This window comes from Ambystoma mexicanum, chromosome 6q (assembly GCF_040938575.1).
Source record: "Ambystoma mexicanum isolate Mex_15411 chromosome 6q, UKY_AmexF1_1, whole genome shotgun sequence".
Classification (NCBI taxonomy): Eukaryota; Metazoa; Chordata; class Amphibia; order Caudata; family Ambystomatidae; genus Ambystoma; species Ambystoma mexicanum.
The window spans coordinates 1,485,465,794-1,485,474,228 of NC_090937.1; positions in this window are offsets into that span (position 1 = coordinate 1,485,465,794).

Consider the following 8,435-nt stretch of genomic DNA (forward strand, 5'->3'; position numbering starts at 1 on the left):
TAGATGGTGACTCGCAGTACCCCTGTAGCAAACAAGTATGTTTCCACTTCTGGTTTCTATACATAAAGCTGGTCAAGTCTTGTGAGTCTGGATGTAGTGATACTAAGAAGAATGCATTCTTCAAATCAATGACCGTGAACAGGGAGCTTTCGCCAGAATACGGGATAGAATTGTCTCTGGATTTGCAACTAGAAGACACTCTGCTTCTACAATGTGGTTAAGAGGACTTAAATCCTGTATGAAATGCCATGACTCTGCCGCTGCCTTGCACATTGGATACACTGCAGTGTTACATCGGGATTCAGATGGTACAAGAATGCCTCTCTCAATAAGGGATGTTATTGTTTCATAAATGCCCTCATCTTCTTCTTTCGTTAGGGGGTACTGATTTACTCTTGGTAAAATTGCTCCTGGCTTCAACTTGATCTTCACTTCCCCTATGCTCTTTATGCAACCCACGTCATAGGGACTTTTCCATAGTGTGCCGGGTACATTGGCCATATCCTCCTTCCAGAATAGGGATTTTCTGTGGTACTTCCCTGTAGTGTATTTGTAACCAATAAGTCACGCTCATTTCAAACACCATCTCTATTTCTAGCCTCTCTTCCCTGAAAAGCTCTTCATCTGTCACTGTTGTCAACCTGCATCTATCTGCCACTGCGATCACTGCTCTCAATGCGCTTCCTGGTCATCCAGCCTGTGCACTGCAATCCAATCCTCTCTTGTGACCACTGCCTCTATTTCTATTGGCATCCATGGGTAGCTCCAGCCTGAATAGATACGTTTTTGGAACTTGCCACATCTTCCGTGCAATTCCTGGAAGCCATACAATGGCAATATCAGTTCCATATTGGAACATCTCTGGGTCCACTGACATCCCCCCTCTGTACCTTGCATCCACAATATGCTTCGACAACCTGTTTTACATTGAGCATGTGTATTCCTGGTGTGGAGCATGCTATTTCTTTGTCTGTGAATAAGATTGTCATGTTCAGTCTGCTCATAATATCTCATCCCAGTATGTTTACAGGTATCTGTCGAGATTAGAAGAAAGGCAGTGATAGATTGTGATTGCCTATAGAAAATGTGATATTCGCCCTCATTACAAGTTAGCCGGTCCCGAATCAACGGTGCGGATAGAACCGTACTGGCACCGTTTACCCGATCGGCTCATTCTGACCTGCGATGGCGGAAACACCATCACTGGAAACCGACACCACGGTCACAACGCACCCGGTAGCTCTGTGCACATAACCAGCGGGACGCCTCGGCAGCGGACCCCAAATCAATAGCCACGTGCAATACCGGGCACATTACGAGTAGCATGGATACGGAAACACCGCCAGGATCGTGGCAGAAACACAGTGAACACTGCGCTGGTACCACCGGCACCACGGACATGGCATTAAATAGTGGCAGGTGAGCTGCAACAAGCCCCAGGTGTGAACAATCAGGCCAGCTGCACATCACAGGCGACTGAGAGCCTACAAAAGGCCCACACCCAAAGCCACTTTCCAACACAACCATGCTGTCAGCCGCCCTACCAGAAATTGGTCTAGGGAACCTGCAAGCAGCAGTGGAGATTGAAGCCGCAGTGTGGCAGAGGAGGAGGCGGCATAGGCACAGGAGGCAAATCAGGAACCCAGTGGCCATCCCAAACATCAATATGCAGCAGGTACCACCCCGCAGGCAGCCAGCAATATCCTGCATCAGGGCCTCGCTCTGGAACCTGACCCCAGGCCAAATACATACATTATACTGTCTTGACAGGGCCTCCATCATATCACTCGTCACCCTCATTGAAGAAGACCTCAGCAGCCACATCGGCATCTGGACTGAAATCCCCCCACTGCTGAAGATAGTCTCCGTACTGCATTTCCACGCCACTGGAACCTATCAGCACACTGTTGAGAAGCTGCACGGGCTGTCACAGCCCGGTTTTTCCAGGATACTCATCCAGGTACTGGATGAGCTGCTGCGCCATGTGTCGGACCACATTGCCCTACCCTGTACCCCTGCCCAGGTCAATGCCACCAAAGTGGCCTTCCATGCCATTGCCGGCATGCCCAATTGCATAGGCGCATTAGATTCCACGCACGTGGAGTTGACTGTCAGACATGCAATTGAGGGAGTGTATCGCAATCATAAGCAATTCCACTCACTCAATGTCCAGATGGGCTACGATGCCCAACAACGCATCACCCATTGCTGTGCACATTTCCCGGGGGGTCCACACACGACTCGATGGTATTGCGGAGTTCCACATTGCTACGGTACATGGAACGTCATGCTGGACAAAGCACATGGCTGTTGGGTGAGTAGACATGCCAATGCATGAGTCCTGTGTATTTGGGGGAGGGGGGCAGTCAAGGGCGACAGTATCCGAGGCAGTTGGGTGTGTAGACCTGCCAATGCATCAGCCCTGTGTATTGGGGGGAGTCAAGGGCCACAGTGTCCCAGGCAGTTGGGTGAGTAGACCTGCCAATGAATGTGCCCTGTTTATTTGGGGAGGCGGTGCAGTCAAGAGCCACAGTGCCCCAGGCAGTTGGATGAGTAGACCTGCCAATGCATGAGCCCTGTGTATTTGGGGGCGGGGGCACCAGATTCCACACAGCTTACCGAGGCAACTGGAAAATTGCACCATGCCATGTGCATACCAAAACATGCCCTGCCATCTTGACACAACATGCAATGGCAAAATGAGGATGTGCATCCTTCCCCCGCCCAATGTACATTTGGCACTCCCATTGGTGCATCTTGTGCCGTGCGCAGTGGTCACATCTTCGTGGTGTTCTGTGTGTGCCTGATGTAGATCTGCCCATCACCTTACAATGCATGGGACACCGACCACATCTGAACACATGTACATTGCAATGATTGCAACATGTTCTTCCCTAACATCACTCGACGAATGTAAGCATCACAGAACTCATCATGGAAATGTGATCCAAGTGTGCACAATAGATGAGTCAAACATCTGAATACCAGAAAGTGTATCTGTGGACTATATCTGAATACAACCAACACGATATCCCACAAAACAGCTTCCTAACCTCACACCCTGAGGTTGTTTTAGATATCTACCTGACTATGTCACAAAAAACTTATAAAACAATATTTGCAAACATACCCTTAAAAACACACAATTAACTGAACCTAAATCAATCATTTTCTGCACAAAACATGCCTATAAAAAACTCAATTCATCCAAGTCTGATCAGATGACAAAAAGCAAATATTGCCACCTGTAGAAAACAGATCAATCAATCACTTGATCAGCTATCTTTTCAGTTTCCTTTCAGACAAAAACTGTCACAATGTGTATGAAACAATGTGTTTCATGCAATTGTAACAAAAGTATGAAAAGCAAAGTTTTTTGTGACATAGTCAAGTGGATATCTAAAACAACCTCAGGATGTGAGGTTAGGTAGCTGTTTTGTGGGATATCTTGTTGGTTGACTTCCTTAGTCCTCATCCACACAGCCCCTTAAAAAAGAGGACAGCATGGCTCTTATATAGCTACTATATCTGAATACCACAAACAGTAACATATGCCCTCACTATCACTCCCATGCAGGTGATGCCGGATATGCACTCACGCCATGGCTGATAACGCCCATATGACGGCACCGGAACAGGCATAAGGAGGCCTACAACCGGGCACACATACGGACATGTGGCGTGATAGAGCGGGACCTTTGGACTGGTGAAGGCCAGGTTCCGCTGCCTGAGCAGATCAGGTGGCGCATTGCAGTACAGCCCGGTGAAGGCGGGGAAAATAGTTCTTGCTATGCTGCACAATCTGAGCATACGCAGGAAAATTGCATTGCCCCCGGACATCGAGTCAGCAGATGAGGAGGAAGATGATGATGATGGGATGGGTGCACTACCAGGCCAGGGTGCCATAGATGGACAACATGCACGTGAAGCACTCATACACAATTTATTCTGATATACTTAATGCGCACATTCAGCACTTCATGTCATAGCACTAGAGTAAATTAATTATACAGACAAGAAATAAGATTGTCCACTCGTCATTTCCGTTTGCACACCAGTGTATTGTGAAATGAATAGGTCAAACAAGTTTAGTATTGGAATGAACCCCACACATGACCACCCACCTCCCCAACGTAGCCACCCCCTGACCAGGCCCCAACTAGCAAATCCACAAAGGCCCACCCCCACCTCCCCAATATACCCACCCCACGACCAGGTCCCAACTAGCAAACCCTGCAAAGGCCCACCTCCCCAACGTACCCACCCAACAACCCGAACACCATCATGATTTGTGTGGGTACAGTCCCACAATTTACGGCCTATTTTTTGCCACACTTGGGCCCATGGTCGTCCTTCCCAGTCGGTCCAGCCAGCCGTGATTATTGCCTCCGGGGGCTGCTGGCCACAGAGTTTGTGGGAGTGCTGGTGGAGGAGGGCACAGTGGGGTTTGGTGGTGGCACACGGCCCAGGAAGGCCTGCCGGGCAACCAACATTTTCTTGGCAATGTTTGGCATGTTGTTGCTCTCCTTGACCCTTCGTGACAACACCATGTTTGTGGTTGCGAAACGCCCAATTGCTTGTGAAAGGTGATGCACGGAGGTGGCAGTACTCTCACGCTGCAGTTGGGCCTCCTCCCGTTGGAGCCTTGCCTCTTGCAGCTGTTGCTCCACAAGTTGCGTCAGGGTCTCCTGCCGATCTTCGATGCGCTTTAGGCAGGTGGTTAGTTCTTGGAGGGAAGGTGTGGGGGAACACATCGGACTGTGCAGTCCAATGGGGCTGAATGTGGCTAGCTGCTCGGGTGTGGTGTTGGCCCCCTCATTGCCATTCCTGGGGTCATCAGCGGCATGATGTATGTGCGCACGTTCAATACTTGCAGTCTCATTGTCGTTTGTTGGGGCACAGGCACTTGTGGCTGCACTGGAAGTGGCTGCAGGGGGATTCCACGGTGCCGCATGCTGTTCTGCAGGCGTAGCGGAGATGGGTGTGTCTGTGGTGTCGTGCACCAGCACTGTAGTGGAAGCATGGCTGTCAGAGGTGCTGGCAGTGGCTTGCTGGGGTTGTCTCGTCCGATGGCCTTGTTCAGATCCCCTTAACGTTGGCTGTTCTACCCCGTCACTGTCGGTTGCTGTACCTGTTGGGGATTGTAGGGCATGCCATTAGTGGTGTGACAGGATGTGTATGGGCCAGTCACATGCAACACACTCCCCATGCTTCATCCACTTGCAAGTACACTCATTGATGGGTGCTGCACTCAGGTGTGTGGATCAGGGCTTGCACTCAGTTGCATGCCGTCTGAGTGTCTAGGTTGTGTTGTCTCATGGGGGTGCTGGGTGTGGTGGGGTCAATGGGGATGTGTTGTGTCCCTCTGTGGACCTGGCTGGGGGGGAGGGCGTTGCTGGTCTTCCTTCATTCACACTCATGTCTTTTCACTCTGTGTACTTACCAGCCTCGCCAGGAGTGTCGCCAGGAGTGTCTGCTCCGGCCTCAGCTTCTCCGACACACTCAATCCCTTCAAGGTCCATGATGCAGCTGCACCTCTCCTCCCATGTTTGCAGATTCAGCTGGGAATGTGGTCCCCCTCCTGTGGCACTGCACTGCTGTCTGTGTGCTTCCAGCAGGTTCCTGACCCGCAGCCGCAGATCGTCCCACTGCTTGTGGCAGTCCTTCACTGTGTCATCGGATTCTAAACTTGGAGGAACATGGGGAGGCACAGAGGGATGAGTACCTGGGTCCTTCACCACCTGCTGGCTCAGCATCAACTGACGCCTTGTGGCATCCCTCTCACACCTCTGAAACATGTGCCACATCTCGAATATGGCCATGTGTTTGGTTAATTTCCTCCCCTTGTAGGCACCCTGTATGTGTGTCAGTAGTGATTGCTGCACGTCTTTGGAGAAACTTCCACAAGGTGGCCATGGTTTAGTTAACTTTCCCTTGGTACTTTTGGAGCATTATACAGTATACTTGCAAATCTTCTCTCGATAAGGTGGAAGAGTGTTACACAGGTGCTGAAGGGGCGTGTCCCCCCTGCATTTGCCCTGATACATGTTCCGTACCATTACTTGACCTCAAATCCAGGGTTTCAACAGTCCGCTGTTCCGGGAAAAAGGCACAATATAATAGCAGACTTTTCAGTTTCTACAAGCCTCTCTTGCTCTACAATTTATCAGGCGTGCTCCACGCACCGCTCCTGATTCACAATCACTGCCGCCTCAGGCACACCAAAACTCTTGTGCATGCGCCTTCCACGTACCGCCGCTCGTTCACCTCGTCTGCCAATCCCAAGTTCCCAATGCTAGCTCCTCACTGTCTCATGCTCTCTGTGTCCAATGTGAAAACCTAAGGGTGACATCACCGCACTATTAACCTAGGTAACACAGAAGAATCAAATACAGCACACACACTGTAATAGCCCATTACTCCCAAACCACACAAAAACCACACAGCTGTCTTCCCGCCTCCAGTTAGAGTATACCAAAATTCTACCCACCCCTTGGATACTAAACTGTGATTGGCAAGAGCTGACGTCCCCAGGCCCGGAATCCACAAAAGTTCTCAGCTCTCTGTGTGCCTCTTCAAGGTAACAAGAATGACTATGGGCCTCATTACAAGGAGGGCGGTAAGGGGTTAATGGTGCCTGTAAAGGTGCTGGAGCCGTTAACCCCTTACTGCCCCATTACGAGGTGGGCCCCCGGGACCCGCTCAGGATGCCTGGATTTACCAGACGTCCTTATCGGGTCCTGCGAGCGGCCCAGCATGCTAACAACGGGCCCATTAACGGGCCCTTGTTAGCATGCTCCCCATTCCCATTGAGCCCTATGGGGGCTCAAATGGGAATGGGGATGGACCGGGTCCGGCTTCCCTGAATGGGGAAATACCGGGCCCTCCGAGGTCGGAATGGTCCGGTATTTCCCCATTCAGGGAACCCGGACCCGGGTTTGGGGTTAGCCATGCCCTTATTGAGGGCATGGCTACCACCAAACTCGTAATGAGGCCCTATGTGTCTGCATTGTAACTAGTGTACACCACTTTGGCTCATGAAAGTGCTCTTCTGATCGCCGCAAAACTTTTATCATATTGTTGCATATTTGCCGAAGTCTGTGTCTAGCGGCCTGGGACTGGTGCTCCTTTCCCACCGCTGCCTCGCTGTCCGTTGTCTGCTTCAACCGCGTCATGTGTTCAGAGACCACGGATTTGAGCTGTGCAGCTCAGAATTATGAGGATGTATTCATATTTTCTGGAGGTGGCTCCTCTGTCATCTGGGGATTGGAATGTCATCCCTATCTGCTGGTCCTGTCTCACATATCTTGCTCTCTATCCAGCCTGAATTTCAGCTAAGTTCGTCTCTTGCTGAGGGGTCTGTGGCCTGCTGTCATTTTCCTAAACCTTATAATGCAGGTTCTACAGTGTCCCTACTATACTACATTTCCATAGGTCACACTTAGTTCTGTCAGGTCCCCTAGGTGCTCCTGCAGTTCCACTGTGTTATTCGCATGTAAGCATCTGCAAGCCGTTCTCAGGAACTCTTGCTTCTTGCGGTTTCTACATTGCTGCGTTTGGCTAATGGCAAAAATAATAAAAGCAATGACAGTATGAATATGTATCTGTCCTCTAACTACAGAACTGTACGCTTGTGTTCTTAATGTATTCGAGTGTGTGTTTATGTCCCAAACTGCAGATGGCACGTGTGCTTCATGTCGAACACTGCCATGTCGTGGTGTCTCTAACGTTGTCAGCAACATGGCTTCTTAGTGCTTAGTCAAGGCAGTCAATAGAGGTGTATTTGATCATGGCCTGTGGTTTGTCATCCACGCGAGGATAAATCTGGATCGCACCTGGTCTATAGGACTGGTTGAGAGGGTATGGTTGGCTGAGGGGTTATCTCTCGACATTCTTGTCAAACATAGGACCACTGGGAATCGGTCCAAAATAGAATGGGTGTTTGCAGTGTTTCCTGGTCTTCTTCCTTGTCATGAATTTTGTAAGAGGGGGAGGAGGTGGTAGGCTTCCCCATCCCTCTTCAGGAGTCAGCTGAGGAAAGCAATCGACTTCCTGCCCTCTGTTTAGCAAAACACTTTACACACAAAGGGCCTCATTACGACTCTGGCGGTAGGGGGTTAACGAGGCCGGTAGAGCTGTTGGCCCGTTAACCCCCTACCGCCTCATTACGAGGTCTCCTCACGGGACCCGCTAAAGATGCCTGGTAAAACCAGGCGTCCTTAACGGGTCCCGTGAGCAGACCAGGATTCTAACAACGGGCCCGTCATTAAAGGGCCCGTTGTTGGCATCATCCCTATTCCCATTGAGCCCTGTGGGGGCTGAAATGGGAATGCAGATGTACCGGATCCTTGAATGGCGAAATACCGGGCCTTCCAAGGTCGGAATGGCCGGTATTTCCCCATTCAGGGAACCTGGACCTGGTACCCTGAATGGGG